Here is a 20243-nt window from a genome sequence, read left to right on the forward strand (position 1 = left end):
CTAAACTAGTAGATCTAAAGATCTACAAGTGGTATTTTCGAAGAACCAAGTGTAAAATGAAATCATGTTTAGAAACCGGATCTTTCTTAAAACAAAGGTGATTTGTGAACACACAAGTGTGTGAACACTTGTGTAACGAAAGGTTTTAACAAAGAATTATTTTTGTAATATTTGACCTAGAAGTTGTAAAAATGTATTTTCTTCAAGAATAAAGATCACAAGAAACCGACTTTATTTTTAAAGATAGAAAGATCTACTAAAAATATTGGGAAGTTACTACCTACTTTTACACAAACTGCAAGTTCATGTGTTTACGATTTACGTATATTTTTGAACTAGTTGATGTTGCAACATTGTTTGTTGATGTTGGGAACATTGTTGATTGAATTTATAAAAGAAAATGATACGCTTGAAAGCGCGGCCACCTCCAGTTACAGAGGAAACTTTGGCGAAATTTTTCCAGAAATATAACACTTGGAAAATATTATTACAACAAGTGTTATGAATATATTTTTAACTTGTTTTCCCAAATAAATTTCGCCTTGATTTTATTACAAAACTTCTAAGTGTCGGAGGTGGGATTTTCACAAATAAAACTTGCTAAAATATATATTTAGAATATGTATTTTTAATAATAGCACTTGTGTAATTTTTATGATTATTTTGTGAACTACATAAATATTATTCTTAGAGTAAAAATAATATTACTGAAATACACTGAAAAGTAACAACTCCAAAATAATACCAACGCCTTCACAATAATATTTTAGTTACACCAGTATTATTAATACCACCCGAACCTTACAACCTAACTTACGTATTTTCAGAAAATACTCATAAGCGCGTATTTTGGTAAAAGTATTATTTTGGAAAATTATATGGAATAAAAATATAATATTTTTGGAAAAAATATTTATATTTTGGAGAAGAATTAAAATATATTTTAAGTGAGACTTAATAATATATTTCGAAATTATACGAACGCACGTGTATTAAAACCCTCATCCTTGGGAAGGAATATATTTACCAAATAATTACGAAGTGTAAACACGAAATAGTTGTCTAACTATTTCCCAAAAACTTAAACCTTAAGCTAAGGCACGACCGTCCGTCTAATAGAAGTTAGTACGTGTAGGTCGTCGCACAACAGGTTGACAGGGAGATTCCTTTTTAGAGACGCACTTCGGTGAGTTCATGTCCCCCTTTTTCTCTTAACTGTTTTCAGTTTTTAAACTGCGGGGGTGAAATACTTGTTACTATGATTATAAGTACTTTTACACATGGTATGATTAGCGTAAGGAGGGTTACTACTTAGATCATGTGAGTGGGTAGGCGGGAACTGAAGGCAATTAATCCTCAGAGTAGGACCGAGGGACAGTAGCGGTAGATCTATCTGGGTGTAGCGAGCCCAGCCCCAGGCCCAACAGTACGGACCTCGGGGTGACTTTGTACCCGACGCAAAAATCTGCTAGGTTTGAGTCTTCCTACTACACTTCACACATATCAATGGCCTTGCAAACCATTGGTGATCTCTTTATTTCCTTATTTGCTACATACCAGGGTTTTTATACTTACAAAGGTTTTACATACTCACTACACATGAACTCGCTCAACATTTTTGTTGATTTTTCCAACTTACATGTATTTCAGGGAACTAAGGATCTGGCACAGTATACTACGTTTTCGCGCTGCGTTAGAGTTACGGGATCATCCACGTTTAGGGATTGCGACTTTTACCTGGACGAGTCGCAAGTCTTAAACGGTGTTTAATTTATGTTGTGTCTTAAGAACAATGTTTTTATTTTGTAGTGTTGTAAACTCGATGCATGTGTTTGCACTTTAAAACAATGTTGTGGTATTTTGTTTTTTAAGACTTTAATCAATGGATGATCTGCATGGTTTTAAATTCATATAGCTTTGTTGTGATTAAGCTATGGTATTAAGAAGTCACACCAAATTAACCCACGCTTCCGCAAAGCCAGGGTGTGACAGCTTGGTATCAGAGCTCTGATCATAGCGAACTAGGAGTCCTTCTTGAGTCTAGACTTTGATCACTAGGGCTCTCACGAAAACATTTTTACACTGCATACCACTTAAGTCCAGATCCAGGTCACAAAATATTTTTACAAACAAAAGTTGAGCACATTTTATTTGTTAGTTATGGCTCAGTCTGGGAGGCTGAGGCTCGGTCTGGGAGGCTGAGGCTCGGTCTAGGAGGCTGAGGGAATTGTCTAGTGGGACTAGGGAGTCAGTCTGGGAGGTTGGGAGAATTGTCTAGTGGGACTAGGGAGTCAGTCTGGGAGGCTGGGAAGTTAATCTAGTGGGACTAGGGAGTCAGTCTGGGAGGCTGGGAGAATTGTCTAGTGGGACTAGGGAGTCAGTCTGGGAGACTGGGAAGTTAATCTAGTGAGACTAGGAAGATCAGTCTAGGAGGCTGGAAGGTTAGACTAGTGGGACTAGGAGAACTATTTGATTGTTTATTGGTGACTAATGTGCTTATTTGACTATATGATTGATTATTTGTGCATACGTGTGTTTGTGTTACAGACGATATGCCTTCATCCGGCACCGGAGAGTCGGACACCACTGACCCTATGCCCATAGTGTCGGACGACAGAGAGTCATCAGAGCACGAGGTGCACACTTCGGACACCACCAGCACAGACGACAATGATTTTCAGCCATTCGCGCTGCCCGATGTTATTGCTGAGCCCGCTGATGGCCCTATCGCCGGGGAGTTGCCGCTTGCGGTGATCCCTGCCCCTATACCTCTTGCATCTTACCCTGTTCTTGATATGCTCCTTGATGTAGTCGCTGACGACGACGTCGACTTGTTTGACGAGGATCCACTAGAGGATGATTTTGAGGGCGAGGCCCACATAGCTGCTGGCGATCTCTTACTTCTCGCGGATGCTCCTGCTGAGGAGTCACCTGTTCATTCACCCGTCCCAGACTCCTTTGAGTCTGTGGCATCTGCACCATCGCACGCACGGGGAGTGCAACACTTTTCGCATGATTCAGGCCCTGATAGAGCATCATCCCCTGCACCTGCCCCTACCCCGAGTTTTGCAATCGATCATGACATTGATGATGATTTAGACCCCGTCTTTCCACCTGGTTTTGATCCATACCAGGAGATTGAGTTTATTCACCTACATCAGCCCATGGAGGACCCTGTTGACCCTATGTTTGCTGATCCTGCAGATTTTGAGATGGAGTTTGATGATCCGGAGCCTGCTGTGGCCCCCGAGCCAGAGGTTGCTCCAGACCCCGCATTCAAGCATGACCCTATTCATGCTGATGTACCCGCTGTTGATCCTTTGATTGCTGATATACCTGTCGATGATCATCCTATTGTTGCTCCACTGTTGGAGGATGATCATGCTGTTGATGCTCATGTTGACGCTCCTTACCTTGCTGATATACCCGCTGATCCTGTTATTGCTCCTATTCCTGACCCAGTGCCTGTAGAGCCCGATCATGCACCCTTTGCGACCCATGTTGACCCTCGATATGCGCACACCCGAAAGGGGTGGATAGACGATGATGATGACTACCCGCCCTTTGTGGTACCTGTTACACCTGCTTCAGCACCTGTTTCAGCCCCTATCGATGCACCCTTGTTTCCTGCACACGTCACTGATGCGCATCGCGTAGATCTCCCTATTACATTTCTCCAGGACATCCCTCCGCCACGTCCTGGAGAGGGGTCATCTCGTCAGCCTTTTGGCCGTGCACCTTTCATGCCTGGAGGAGATCAGCTTGTACCTCCGATTTCTCATCCTACTTTGGTTCCCCCTGTTGCACCGTTTGCTGTACCACCCTTTGCTCCATCTAGTGAGCCTTTTCTTTGGACTTCGCCACCCATCATGCCGCCATCTGATCCTTATCATCCTTATCACATGGGTTACTCCACAGAGGATATTCTTAGATCCTTTATGATCTAGCAGGAGGCACTGACTCGTCGCGTGCAGGAGCTTGAGAGAGCACAACGACCACTGTGCCAGTGCCAGGGCCAAACTCACCCTGCGATATCACACCCTCCTCGTCTGTTATCTCCCGTCTCCGCTGCTCGTTTTTGGACTCAGGAGCAGCAGCTAGCATATCTTTTGCGTTCTCATCGAGCCATGGAGGAGGATTGGCTTCACATGCGACGTTTGTTCTTTTCCCGTTTTCCCCCTCCTCCACCGCCATCAGCGTAGGGCTATTTTGTACGACACAGGTGGACTTTTGTTGAGAAGACGGCGATTGCACAGATTACACAGCTTTTGGGAGACTGCATATTGATCCTGACTTTTGTTGTTATGTATATTGGATATTGTTGACACTGATTTGATATTTTGGACTAGGGTGATGTAGCCCTTAGTCGTTGATGTTGTATGATACAGTTATGTAGTTGTAAACTTTACATTGTGGTCTCGATTTATGGCAATGCAATCGCAGTATTCTCATCATATGTGATTTTTGATTGATTATTTATGTTCTATAACATGAGATGTTATGTGTTTGGTATTTATAACATGAGATGTTATGTGTTTTGATAAAAGGTATACGTATAATTCTTTATTTACTATGGCCTGACTTACGTGAACGCATCTTTTAGAAGATGCCACCGAGAGAATCCTGGGGAAGAAGTAGTTATGCTAGAGCTCTAATTGAAGTGCAGGCAGGGGATCGATTAAGAACTAGGGTTTTCTTTGTTTTTCTTGAAATCGCTGCCCTAGTAATATATTCTGAAACCCTAATTTATTAACCTGGTTGCCATTGATTGCGGTTAACTGAGATTAACTTAGCTAGATTGATGACGCTAGTTTAATCGATCAAGGGTTGAGGTTTTGTTCTAGGGTTTAAAGGATCGGCTTCTGTCTTCTTGGGATTTCGGCATTTTTTCAGTGAAAGATTTGATTTTGTCGGCTGTTTAGGGTTCTGATTACTTTGACGGCTGATTAGGGTTTACGTGTGCATGTGAAAAGATTTTGGCGGCTGCATTCATGGAGAGAAATCGTGATCCGGGGTTAGAGGATCTAGGGTTTCAGTCTTTCTCAGAGCGGTTGCATGGGGATGTTTTTATTCGTGCTAATGATCCGAAGGTGGTGGGTATTCCGGATTCTATAGGGAAGACGTCTTTGTTTGGTAAGCCTATCAATATTGACGGCAACCCTATATTGCCCCGTCGTGGTAATACGAAAGTTATCAATGTGATTGATGAGTTAGAAAAGATTTCTGTTCCTGTTCACTCAGAGGGGAGTAACATGGACCGTAGGGAAGATACGAATTTCATAAGGTCAAGCCTCAACTCGTATGCGGACAGGGTCAAGAATAATGTTCAGACGAAAAGGGAAGTTAACTTCAGGTGGATGGAAATGACTGAAACATGTCAAGATGCTGATGTAGTCATTCCCCGTGAGGTAATTCGGAAAGTTCAGGATAAATTTGAAAATGTTTTGTACGGTTATTTTTTGGGTAATCGTCTTCCTTTTCCGGTAGTGGTATATTACGCTAAAAACGTTTGGGCTAGGCATGGGTTTTCTAAACTTATGATGAATTCGGAAGGATTCTTTTTCTTTAAATTCGACACTAAGGAGGGTATGTCTAAAGTGTTAGAAAATGGTCCGTGGTTGATTAGGAAAGTGCCTTTGTTCTTGAATGTTTGGACTCCTTCGGTCAGCCTTAGAAAAGAGGGTATTAAGACAGTTCCAGTTTGGGTCAAGTTGCATAATGTTCCCCTAGCGGTGTATACGGATGACGGGTTGAGCTTGTTAGCGTCTAAGTTAGGGTCCCCTAAGCGGCTTGATGGTTATACTGCTGATATGTGTTCTGATCACTGGGGTCGTAGCAGTTTTGCCAGGGCATTAATTGAAATTAACGCGGATTCTGATATCAAAGATTATATCACTGTTGCTATCCCCAAGCTTGATGAGGATGGTTATGTTACTGAAAGAATCAACGTAGAATATGAATGGAAGCCTCAACGGTGTTCAGGTTGTTGTGTGTTTGGTCACAATGATCAGACATGTGCTAAAAATGTGAACAATAAGAAAGATAAGCAAGTTGTGGTGGATGAGGATGGCTTTGTTACGGATAAAAGGAAAACGGCTAGGTTGGGAGTGATGCCGAAGAAGCAGAAACAAAAGTTCATTTACAAGCCAAAGGTAGTTAATGTGGGTGCGAGTTCTTCGGGTACGAAACATGATAAACCTAATAATGCTAATCGAAGTAGTGTGGAGACAAGGAACTCTTTTGAAGCCCTAAATAGTACGGAGGGGGATGCTAGTATTATTGACATTGAGAAACAAAATGATTCGGGTCCACAGGCTAATGTTGGTAATAAAAATGGCTCTTTTCAGGAAGAGGAAGTTGTTGACAGAGTCCAAACGGAAATGGCTAACTTTATGTCGAGTAAATCTGTTGGGAAAAACGCTGAGGGGGCAAGCACTCCCAGTTTAACGGGTTTAAATGGGTAGTATAGCTGCATGGAACATTAGGGGTTTGAATCGTCCCCTGAAACAAAACGAGGTTCGGGTTCTTATTATTGAGAATCAGCTTAGTGTTTGTGCGGTTTTGGAATCTCATGTCCACGTGAATAACTTAGATAGAATTTGTAACAAAGTTTTTCGTTCTTGGAGTTGGACGTCTAATGGGGGTTTGTGTTCTAGAGGTACTCGAATAATTCTAGGATGGAATGCGGATGACGTGGACTTAATGGTACTATCCCAATCGGACCAAGTTATTCACACACAGATCCATTTTAAGGCTGACAGGAAAGTGGTTCTTTGTTCGTTTGTTTATGCAGAAAATTCTTACCAAGCTAGACGTGTGCTATGGGAGGACCTTTCTAAGCATAATAGTTTGGCGCGTGATAAGCCGTGGCTAATTCTTGGTGATTTTAATGTGGCTCTTAGTCTAGATGACTGTTCTTCTGGTTCGTCTAGCCTTTCTATTGGCATGAGGGATTTCTATGAATGTATCAAGCAATTGGAGGTTCTTGATATTCCTTGTCATGGTATGCATTTCACCTGGAACCAGAAGCCGAGAGAGGGTATTGGTGTCTTGAAAAAGCTAGATCGGATTATGGGTAATATTCATCTCCTTTCGTTATTTCCGGAGGGTTTTGCTTTTTTTCATCCTCCTCGCATTTCGGATCATACTCCTTGTGTTTTTAAATCGTCTTCGGGTTTCCGTCCAAAGCCGAGACCTTTTAAATTCCCGAACTTTATAACGTCTAAACCGGAGTTTATGCAAGCTGTTGCTAAGGAGTGGTACATTAATGGGAACTCGCTCAACTAGTTGTTGATTATTTGCTGCATGCCTTGCAGGACCTTAGGTACATTAAGGAGCTTGCACAAGGAGGAGCAGGTCGTTGTGGACAAGGATCGTGAAGGCTATTTGAACACTTATGATATTACACACATTAAAACTTATGTTTGGGTTTACTTAAATGCTTCCGCTATACTTAACTATGTTGGTTTTGATAAACACCTTTCGTATTGAGGGATATTTATTACTATTTATTGCATGTTCAATATGATTGGTGGCTTGATCCTGGTCATGTCACGCTCCCAAGCGGTGGTACTCCGCGTGTGGATTTTGGGGGTGTGACAAATAATGTTACGGGTCATACTATGTTTTCGGTTGTCAAGAAAATGAAAAACCTCAAGCCAGTATTTCGCAAGATTCTTCATAAGCAGGGTAATCTTCATGAACGAGTGTCTTCTCTTCGAAAGCAACTAGATCATCTTCAGCAGCAAATAGATGCAAACCCGTCGGATTCATGCCTTCATGATTTGCAATCTACGTGTCTTCGTGAATTTCAAGTTGCGGCTTATGATGAGGAATGCTTTCTTAAGCAGAAAGTTAAGGTTGATTGGCTTAGTGCGGGTGATGCTAATACGTCATATTTCCACAAGTGTGTGAAAAGTAGAAATGCGAGAAGTAAAATTTCGTGTATCAAAGATGCTCATGGTAATCAGTTTGAGGGTGATGACGTCCCGGCTGTTTTTGTTACTCATTACACGGATTTCTTGGGTAATCCGGACCATGTTGACCGGCTTGATATTGATAACTTGTTTATTAATACTCTCTCTAGTGATGCTGCAAATCATATGGTTCGTCCGGTGACCAGAGAGGAAGTAAAAAAGGCTATGTTTAGCATTGGGGAAAACAAAGCTCCGGGGCCTGATGGGTTCACTTCAGCCTTCTTTAAACATGCTTGGGATACTGTTGGTGATGAAGTTACGGATGCAGTTCTTGCTTTCTTTGATAATGGCCAATTGCTTAAACAGATTAATCACACGATCATTGCATTGGTGCCTAAAAAGGAGGCCCCAAATTCGGTTCTTGATTATAGACCGATTTCTTGTTGTAATGTGCTATTCAAATGCATCAGTAAAATCATCACGGATAGACTTAAAGGCAATTTGGATAGCTTGGTTAGCATAAACCAATCGGCTTTCGTTCCTGGTCGTAAGATATCCGATAACATCCTCCTCACGCAAGAACTTATGCACAATTATCATATCAATAGAGGTCCTTCTAGATGTGCTTTGAAAATTGACATTCAGAAGGCATATGATACAGTTAACTGGTCTTTCCTGGAAACTGTTTTATTGAGGTTTGGCTTTCATCGGAAAATGGTAAAGTGGATTATGACGTGCGTTTCTACGGTATCGTATTCCCTTTGCATCAATGGTGACATTCATGGCTTCTTCTATGGGAAGCGGGGCCTTAGACAAGGTGACCCCTTGTCTCCGTATTTGTTTACGCTAGTTATGGAAGTCTTGTCTCTTCTCCTTCAACATGCAGCGAGAACTCATGCGTCGTTTAAATTCCACTCTCTTTGTGCTAAGCAAAGAATTATAAATGTTTCGTTTGCGGATGATCTATTCATATTTGCTCATGGTGATCGGCCCTCGGTTAAAGTTTTAAGGGATGCTTTGGGTTGCTTTACAAAGATATCGGGTTTGGTTCCTAGTGCTCCTAAGAGTACGATTTTCTTTTGCAATGTTCCTAACCATGTGAAAACGCAAATTCTTGGGTTGATGCCTTTTCAGGAGGGTACCCTTCCGGTTCGTTACCTTGGAGTCCCGCTGATTTCTACCCGTCTTGCTTATAGGGATTGTAAAGTCCTTATTGAGAGAGTTAAACGTCGAATTGATAATTGGATGTCAAGATCTTTATCCTTTGCAGGTAGGCTTCAACTGATCAATTCGGTTCTGGCTTCTATGTACACATATTGGGCTTCGGTTTTTATGCTTCCGGTTCGTATTGTTAAAGAGCTTGAAAAGACTATGCGTCGGTTTCTTTGGAATGGTGGTATTCAGGGGAATGTTCGTTTAAAAGTTGCTTGGTCCAATGTTTGCTTGCCGAAAGAAGAAGGGGGTCTGGGTGTTCGCAGTATTAAGGATGTGAACATTGCATTACTTGCTGGCCATGTATGGAGTATTATTAATAATCGTCCTTCTCTTTGGGTACAATGGATTCATTCCTACAAATTGAAAGGTACGAACTTCTGGGAGGTGACGAAACGTGGTAGTGTAAGCTGGGGATGGAGACATATTCTTGCAATTCGTAATCACATAAGGCCTTATATTTGGATGTCTATCCTGAGCGGTCGGCAAAAGAATGCTTGGAGTGATAACTGGTGTTCTTGTAGTCCTCTCAGATCCTTTATTTCTCCTCGGGCAATAGCCAATGCGGGTCTTAACCTTCGGTCTACTGTTGCGGATCTTATTGATGATATCGGCCAATGGAAATGGCCTCAAGCTTGGTTCGATATTTTTCCGGTTCTTATAAATATTCCTTCACCGCATCCTTTAGTTGATATGGCTGATCGATGTCGTTGGAAAGATATGGAAGGGAACTTTTGTCATTTTCCGTCTTGGGAAGTTTGGAATACTTTGCGTCATAGGGGTGATAGGGTTGATTGGGTTGACTCGATTTGGTTCAGTCAATGCATTCCTCGGCATTCATTCCATATGTGGTTAGTGATAACTAATAAGTTAAAGATGCAAGACAGGATGGCTACTTGGGAAGCGGGTAGTACTACAAATCTGATTCTTATGTGTTGTCCTCTTTGTTACTATGATCGAGATTCTAGAGACCACCTTTTCTTTCAATGCTCCTTTGCCACGAAAGTTTGGGATTCAGTGACGAAAATGGTCAACATGCAGAGTGTCAATAACACATGGTCCTCGATTATGCAGTGGATGGTTCAAAATGCAAATTCTCGCAAGCTTGACCGGATTGTTGGTAAACTCCTTATTGCGGCCGCTACGTACTATGTATGGCAAGAGAGGAATAACCGGTTATTTTCTAGTGTCCAACGAACCCCTGATATGCTTTCCCATGTTATCATCAGTACGGTTCGATTGAAGATTATGGGGTTCAAGCTTGGGAAGGACCGGAAGCACCGTAACCTCTTGGATACCTGGCAGATTTCGATAAACATATTGGATTGTGACCCGGGCTAGAGCTTGTTATTGTTCGGTGGCCTGTTGCTAGAGGCTTAGTTGTCGGGCTTTGTTTTCTTTTTTTCTGGTTGTATGTTTTTGTCGTTGGTTGTTGTTCTTGGATGTTCTAGTCTTGGTTTGTCTTGACTAGTAGTGTGTGTCAGTGTCTTGGCACACCCTGTTTTTATTTGGTTTGGTGATTTATAAAATTTACCGGGGTAACCCTTTACCCAAAAAAAGATGCCACCGAGACGCCAAGCACGCATGCCTACCAACGAGGCAGAACTTCAGCAGGTCATTGCTGCCGCCATTGCCCAGTACGCAGCCTCACAAGGAGGAACTAGCGGGAGTAATTCAAACAACAATGGCCTCATGGTAATGCTACGTCATTAAGGCATACCATGATACAATTGGATACCTCTAGCAAGTTTGCTAATGCCATTTGTATATTCTAACGTACGTGCAGGGTGCACCTACAAGCAGTTCCTAGACTGCAAGCCTGTCAACTTTGATGGCACCGAAGGTGCTGTTGCTTTTGTTCGATGGGCCGAGAAGATAGAATCTATTCTCCGAATGAGCAAGTGCGCTCCAGACCAGCAAGTTACTTACATTTCTGGGCTATTCTTGGACGGAGCCCTGTCCTGGTGGAACTTACAAGTTCAAACTCTTGGTGAAGCCGCAGCCTACGCAATGACTTGGACTGAGCTGAAAGAGCTCATGCGAAGAAAGTATTGCTCTCGCGCTGAAATTCAAAAGTTGGAAACTGAGTTTTGGCATTTGAAGATGGAAGGTCTGAAAATTGCGGAATATGTTCAAAGGTTTCACGACTTGTCTCATGTGGTACCTTACATGGTTACACCAGAATTCAAGCGAATCGAGCGCTTCATTTGGGGTTTAGCTCCTCAAATCATAAGTATGGTGACCTCTTTAAAGCCGTCAACAATCACTGAGGCGATCGATCTGAGTGTGGCTCTTACTGAGGAGGCTATCCGCCTAAACAAGTTTTCTGATGTTGAGTAAAAGAAGAAAGAGACTCACGTAGAGTCATCCCGGGGTAACAAAAGAAAGTTCTCGAACTTCAAACAAGGCATAAGCAGTGATGGTAGGAAAGGAGAACCAAGCGCACCAGTCCAAGCTACAATTGGTACTGGAAAGAAAGGAAAGGGATATATGGGTACACATCCAAAGTGTAACACCTGCCAGCGTCACCATTCTGGCCGGTGTGGGTCAAAAGTATGTGAAGCATGTGGAAAGGTTGGTCACTCGAAGGATACTTGTTGGGCCACTGTTGGCCGGGGAGGCCAAGGAGGTTTTGGTAATCGGAACAATAATCGTGGAGGAAATGGAAATCGTGCACAAGGAAATAACGGAGGGAATGGAAATCGAGGCAACAATGCGAATCAAGCTGGTACTGTGAATCGTAACCAAAACAATAATCAAGCTGGGAATGGAGGTGGAAACGGGCAAAGACCAGGTTGTTTTAACTGTGGTGACATTGGGCACTATAAGAGGAACTGCCCAGAATTGAACCAAGCTCGGGGAATAGTTTTCAATATCGAAGCGAGGGAAGCGTGCCAGGATCCTAATGTTGTTACTGGTACGTTCCCTATAAACCAACGCTTTGCATCTGTTTTATTTGATACTGGTGCCGATTATAGCATCGTATCGTTAGAGTTTAAGAATATGCTTGGGTTACCCGCTAGTAAATTAGATATTCCCTACTCAATCGAATTGGCGAATGGAAAGTTAGTAGAAGCTAATGAAGTGGTCAGAGGTTGTGTAATCGAGTTGGGAGAGCGTGAGTTTGCTTTAGATCTACTACCAGTCCAGCTGGGGAGCTTCGACGTGGTAGTAGGAATGGATTGGTTATCGAGTAACAAGGCAGAAATTGTTTGTCACGAAAAGGTCGTTCGTATCCCAACCGAAGATGGTGAAATGATTGTGGTTCATGGGGAGAAACGTGATACGCCTTTAAAAATCATCAGCTGCCTGAAAGCCCGTAAGTGTTTACAGAAGGGATGTGCTGCCTTCCTGGCACACATTGTAGATAAGAAAGCTGCTGAACCAAAGATCGAAGACATCCCTGTCGTGAGGGAATATCCGAAAGTCTTCCCGGAGGACTTGCCCGGATTGCCACCCCAGAGGCAAGTGGAGTTCCGTATTGACTTAGTTCCAGGCGACGCGCCTATGGCTAAGGCACCCTACAGACTTGCACCTTCAGAAATGTAGGAATTGTCGACGCAACTTCAAGAATTGCTAGACAAAGGATTCACCAGACCAAGCTTCTCACCTTGGGGAGCTCTGGTCCTATTTGTTAAGAAGAAGGACGGTAGTTTTCTTATGTGCATCGATTACCGGGAGTTGAATAAGTTGACTATCAAGAATAGATATCCTCTGCCAAGGATTGATGATCTATTCGACCAACTACAAGGTTCAAACTTTTACTCTAAGATCGATTTGCGATCTGGTTACCATCAGCTAAGGATACAAGAGGAAAGTATTCCGAAGACAGCCTTCCGAACTCGTTATGGACACTACGAGTTCCTAGTTATGCCGTTTGGGTTGACAAACGCACCTGCTGTTTTTATGGACCTGATGAACAGAGTTTGCAAGCCGTACTTGGATAAGTTCGTGATTGTGTTTATCGACGACATTTTGATTTATTCAAAGACAAAGGCTGAGCACGAACAGCATCTGAGAGCTATTTTGGAGCTGCTGAAAAAGGAACAGTTATATGCCAAATTCTCTAAGTGCGAGTTTTGGCTACGTGAAGTACAATTCCTTGGACACGTGGTAAATGGAGATGGGATTCATGTGGATCCAACCAAGATCTAGGCGATCAAGAATTTGGAAATCCCAAAGACGCCAACCGAGATTCAACAATTCTTGGGTTTGGCTGGGTACTATCGAAGGTTCATCGAGGATTTTTCAAAAATCGCTCAACCACTGACACTCCTCACGCAGAAAGATAAAAAGTTTGATTGGGGAATCAAACAGGAAGAAGAGTTTCAGTTGTTAAAAGACAAGCTCGGCAATGCGCCAATCTTAGCACTACGAGAGGGTACAGATGATTTTGTGGTATATTGTGACGCTTCGCGTCAAGGCTTGGGTTGCGTGTTGATGCAACGCCAGAAAGTTATAGCTTATGCACCGCGCCAGCTGAAGGTACATGAAAAGAATTATACCACACATGATTTGGAACTAGGCGCAGTGATATTTGCGTTGAAGATCTGGAGACACTATCTATATGGTACAAGATGTACAATCTTCACAGATCATAAACGTCTGCAGCACATATTCAACCAGAAGGAGTTGAATATGAGACAAAGACGTTGGGTTGAGTTGTTGAATGATTACGACTGCGAGATAAAGTATCATCCAGGGAAGGCGAATGTGGTCGCCGACGCCCTAAGTCGAAAAGAAAGGATCAAGCCCATAAGGGTTAGGGCTATGGAGATGATTATTCAAACGGATCTTTCCTTGCGCATTCGTGCCGCGCAAAAAGAGGCTCTGAAAGGAAGAAACATTGAAGTAGAATATCTCCGTGGGATGGAGAAGCAGTTAATACCAAACGAGGAAGGAACGTTATGTTTTATGAAAAGGATTTGGGTTCCTCTGTTTGGTGGTTTGAGAAAAGTTATTTTTGATGAAGCTCACAAATCGCGGTACTCTATCCATCCAGGAGCAGATAAGATGTACCAGGCCTTAAAGATTATTATTGGTGGCCTAGGCTGAAAGGCGACGTTGCTGTTTACGTGAGCAAGTGTATAACATGCGCTAAGGTGAAAGCTGAATACCAGAAGCCTTCAGGACTTCTGCAACAACCTGAGATTCCCAAGTGGAAGTGGGAACAAATCTCAATGGATTTTATAGCGAAGTTTCCAAGAACGCCAAAGGGTCATGACATTATTTGGGTAATAGTGGACCGATTAACGAAATCTGCGCACTTCTTACCTATCAGAGAGAAAGATAACACGAGCAACTTGGCTGATATTTACATGAGAGAAATCGTTACACGCCATGGAGTGCCTCTCTCGATCATCTCTGATAGAGACGGAAGGTTTGTGTCAAGGATATGGCAATCCTTCCAAGAAGCTTTTGGCTCGCAATTGAATATGAGCACCGCATTTCACCCACAGACCGACGGACAAAGCGAACGAACGATACAAACATTGGAGGATATTGTGAGAGCATGTGTTATGGATTTGGGCGGTAGCTGGGATAAACATTTAACATTGGTCGAATTCTCATAAAACAACAGCTACCACACCAGTATTGGTGCCGCGCCATTTGAAGCTCTATATGGCCGCAAGTGCAGATCACCGCTTTGTTGGTCCGATGCAGGTGATAAACAATTGGTTGGTCCTGATGTGGTCCAGGAAACCACATATAAGATTGCACAGATCCGAGATCGCATCAAGGCGGCTCGAGATCGTCAGAAATGCTACGCATTACTGTGCTTGCTTACAATTGTGGATAAACTACTACATGAATACTGATACATACACACCAAATCAGGTATCCGTACGACTTAATTAACATTTAATTACTGCTTAATTACTGTGCTTGCTTACAATTGTTGATAAACTGCTACATGAATACTGATACATACACATACTTGCATCATACTTTATTAACTGTCACTCCATTATTTACATACAGAACTTTAGTGACAAACTTGATGCACAAAAGCACAGTAGCACAATGAATGGATAACCAAGTAAACATGCTGATATAGCCAGCATCAGGCAGACACTGCCTCTAAGGCCTGTATGAGCCAGAGATAGTTTACTACACCTGTAGAGAGTGTAGAGAAATGAGGGTTGTAGAACTGCGTCACTAGGTGATAGTTATGGTGACCGGACGTGCCAAAAATATGATTTAAACACAAAATTCTGCACCTTAATATAAAATTCAGCATTTAAGCTAACTAGTAAAGTACAAAAACATGGGAAAATAATACTCGACACTTTCCAAAGTATCGGGAATTCTTTGTGTCACTAAAAATAATATTAACGACACTTTAAAGCTTTGTTAAGCACTTTAATGGATCAGTATCCAACCGAACAACCGGACTTAACCCGGGACATAAAAATATTGTCATTGACATTGTTTTTCTTTTTCTGAGCCAGTTAGGGTCCCCGAATACCCTAACACTCGTTATAAATTACAACACACTAGTAACCAATTTTAAATCTCTAACTAACTAACTAAATGCTTAACCATTAGTTGGAATTGAACCATTAACCCCCCCCCCCCAACGAGTTTGGTTCCTATGGGGGACACCCCACTAATTTTCTTGATTAATTTAATCTCACATGTTAAATATCTACCCTACATAAGAACCATGGGACAATTAGGATGTATGGATATTATATAAGAATGTTAGTCCATAACATCACATTCACCAACCACACAAAATTTTCACAACTCTCCTTCCCTTCTCTAGATATCTCGGCCGAAACCATAGCCCCACCCACCACCACTTTTCGATTTCGATCAAGCTATTCTACATACATACTAGTGTGAAGGATCTCGTACAAGGAGGCTCGGTGCTTACGGATTGCCAAGGACCTCACCACAACGCTATTAACCACCCGTTTTTCGTCTAGTTTCTTCCCTAGCCTTGAGCTAGTTGTAAGTGATTTTTCTTACAAAATGAAGTTCTAAACTAGTAGATCTAAAGATCTACAAGTGGTATTTTCGAAGAACCATGTGTAAAATGAAATCATGTTTAGAAGCCGGATCTTTCTTAAAACAAAGGTGATTTGTGAACACACAAGTGTGTAGACACTTGTGTAACGAAAGGTTTTAACAAAGAATTATTTTTGTAATATTTGACCTAGAAGTTGTAAAAATGTATTTTCTTCAAGAATAAAGATCACAAGAAACCGACTTTATTTTTAAAGATAGAAAGATCTACTAAAAATATTGGGAAGTTACTACCTACTTTTACACAAACTGCAAGTTCATGTGTTTATGATTTACGTATATTTTTGAACTAGTTGATGTTGCAACATTGTTTGTTGATGTTGGGAACATTGTTGATTGAATTTATAAAAGAAAATGATACGCTTGAAAGTGTGGCCACCTCCAGTTACAGAGGAAACTCTGGCGAAATTTTTCCAGAAATATAACACTTGGAAAATATTATTACAACAAGTGTTATGAATATATTTTTAACTTGTTTTCTCAAATAAATTTCGCCTTGATTTTATTACAAAACTTCTAAGTGTCGGAGGTGGGATTTTCACAAATAAAACTTGCTAAAATATATATTTAGAATATGTATTTTTCATAATAGCACTTGTGTAATTTTTATGATTATTTTGTGAACTACATAAATATTATTCTTAGAGTAAAAATAATATTACTGAAATACACTGAAAAGTAACAACTCCAAAATAATACCAACGCCTTCACAATAATATTTAAGTTACACCGGTATTATTAATACCACCCGAACCTTACAACGTAACTTACGTATTTTCAGAAAATACTCATAAGCGCGTATTTTGATAAAAGTATTATTTTGAAAAATATATGGAATAAAAATATAATATTTTTGGGAAAAATATTTATATTTTGGAGAAAGAATAAAAATATATTTTAAGTGAGACTTAATAATATATTTCGAAATTATACGAACGCACGTGTATTAAAACTCCCATCCTTGGGAAGGAATATATTTACCAAATAATTACGAAGTGTAAACACGAAATAGTTGTCTAACTATTTCCCAAAAACTTAAACCTTAAGCTAAGGCACGGCCGTCCGTCTAATAGAAGTTAGTACGTGTAGGTCGTCGCACAGCAGGTTGACAGGGAGATTCCTTTTTAGAGACGCACTTCGGTGAGTTCATGTCCCCCTTTTCTCTTAACTGTTTTCAGTTTTTAAAATGCGGGGGTGAAATACATGTTACTATGATTATGAGTACTTTTACACATGGTATGATTAGCGTAAGGAGGGTTACTACTTAGATCATGTGAGTGGGTAGGCGGGAACTAAAGGCCGTTAATCCTTATAGTAGGACCGTGGGACAGTAGTGGTAGATCTATCTGGGTGTAGCGAGCCCAGCCCCAGGCCCAACAGTACGGACCTCGGGGTGACTTTGTACCCGACGCAAAAATCTGCTAGGTTTGAGTCTTCCTACTGCACTTCACACATATCAATGGCCTTGCAAACCATTGGTGATCTCTTTATTTCCTTATTTGCTACATACCAGGGTTTTTATACTTACAAAGGTTTTACATACTCACTACACATGAACTTGCTCAACATTTTTGTTGATTTTTCCAACTTACATGTATTTCAGGGAACTAAGGATCTGGCACAGTATACTACGTTTTCGCGCTGCGTTAGAGTTACGGGATCATCCACGTTTAGGGATTGCGACTTTTACCTGGACGAGTCGCAAGTCTTAAATGGTGTTTAGTTTATGTTGTGTCTTAAGAACAGTGTTTTTATTTTGTAGTGTTGTAAACTCGATGCATGTATCTGCATTTTAAAACAATGTTGTGGTATTTTGTTTTTAAGACTTTAATCAATGGATGATCTGCATGGTTTTAAAATCATATAGCTTTGTTGTGATTAAGCTATGGTATTAAGAAGTCACACCAAATTAACCCACGCTTCCGCAAAGCCAGGGTGTGACAATCAATTCCCTCTTCCTGTCTAAAGCCTTGAACCACAAGCCTAGCTTTGTTCTTGACAACAATGCCCCTTTCATCAGTTTTGTTTTTGAAGACCCACTTTGTGCCAATTGGACTTAATCCTCTGGAAGTGGTACAAGTTCCCATACTTGTTGCCTTTTAAACTGTTGGAGCTCTTCTTGCATAGCTTCTACCCAATTGTTGTCTTTCAGTGCCTCTTGGTACTTGACTGGTTAATGGAGTGATAGAAAGCCAGCAAAAAGACAAATGTTTTGGGATTGACTTCTTGTGAGAGCCCCTTCACTGATGTTTCCAATCACTTGGTCTGGAGGATGAGATTTAAGAAAGATCAGATCTCCCTGGCATGGAACAATGGCATTTAAAGGTGAAGGCTTCAGATGTGAGTCATCTGAGCTAACATCTGTTGGTGACTTTGATGATCCAACATCTGTTTGAAATGGAGGTGGAGGAATAGGTGGAATGGGTGTTGCACAAAGTTGATTTTTATCCACTGTTGATGGATTTTTATCAACAGTGGTTGGGGATGAAGTGGTGACAGAGGTTGAAGGGCTACTTTGGTCAACAACTGTTGATGCAGCAGTGGATGAGCTTTGACAGTTGTTTTGAACATCTGTTGCTCTGGTGGTGGATGTGATTTTATATTGTGGGATCACAACATCATCTCCATAATCTTGTGGAGGAGGTTGTTGAATACCTGCAGGGTTAGTCTTGACAGACACATTTTTAAATGTAAATTTATCAAGATCAGAAAATTCAGCAGGGTTTGTAGGGATTTTCAGTGAAGAAAGTTCATTGAACTTTGCATTCAAAGTCTCTTCCACACACCTAGTCCTTGTGTTAAACACTTTATAGGCCTTGGCAGTGGTTGAGTATCCCAAATGATAACCACAATCTACTTTGGCTGCAAATTTTGAAATTGAATCTTTTAAATTTAAAATAAAGCATAGGCAGCCAAATACTTTAAAGTATGAGATCAGTGGTTTGATTTTGAACAGAGTTTCATAAGCAGTCTTTTGATGCCTAGGGTTGATTAAAACTCTGTTCTACATATAACAAGCAGTGTTTACAGCCTCTGCCCAAAATGTTAAGGGTAAACCTGAGTCTGCAAGCATTGTTCTGACAGCTTCAATCAAAGTTCTATTTTTCCTTTCAACCACCCCATTTTGTTCTAGTGTTCTTGGGATACTGTACTGCCTTATAATCCCTTTTGACACACAAAAATCATCCAACTCCTTATTTCTGAACTCCGTTCCATTGTCACTTCTAAAGATTTTTACTGGCAGATCAAATTGCTTTTCAACCTGTTTGACAAGTAAGTCCATGTAAACCTAGAAAAATCATCTACAATAACCAAATAGTATCTTTTCTTTTTCAAACTCATGATTTTTACTCTTCAATGTGCAGCATTTGCAAGCACTTGGTTGTTTTGGACTCTTCAATGGACTTGTATGAGCTTTTATGTTGTTTAACTTTTAGATAGGAAACACAATGCTCATAACAAGTAAACAATTTTTGTGGAAGACCTCTTACAAGGCCTTGTTTTGAAAGAGTAGTGATAGTCTTGAGATTTGTGTGCCCAAGTCTTCTGTGCCATAATTCTGTCTCTTTGTTAGAGGCAGCTGAGAACAGACAAGCATCAGTCATTGGGCTCTCTTTTGACAAATCAACTACATACACATTGCCATTTCTTTGAGCAACAAGCTATGTTTTTCCTTTGGCTATTATTTTTTCAATCTTTTTCACCATTTCTGGCCCAACAATCTTGTAACTCTCCTTAGTAAAGAATGACCCATAGCCTTTGTCAGTCATTTATGAGTCACTAAGGAGGTTGAACTTCAGATTGTCAATAAAATTGACATTTTCAAACTTGATTTTTCCTGATTGAACTGTTCCAGACCCCAACACCTTTCCGTTAGAATTGTTACCAAAGGATATATCACCCCCTCCATGGTTTTTGAAATCATTGAGTAGGGCTCTATATCCAGTCATGTGTCTGGAGCCTCCACTATCTACATACCAAAGACTATCTAAGCATGCAGAAGCTCCCTGCACATCAAGTAAACAATTAGTTCAGGAGGGTCTCCAAAGCCAATAAGGCTTTGGATGGGGTCACAACAGAGTC

The sequence above is a fragment of the Helianthus annuus genome, chromosome 6, assembly GCF_002127325.2.
Source record: "Helianthus annuus cultivar XRQ/B chromosome 6, HanXRQr2.0-SUNRISE, whole genome shotgun sequence".
Taxonomy (NCBI): domain Eukaryota; kingdom Viridiplantae; phylum Streptophyta; class Magnoliopsida; order Asterales; family Asteraceae; genus Helianthus; species Helianthus annuus.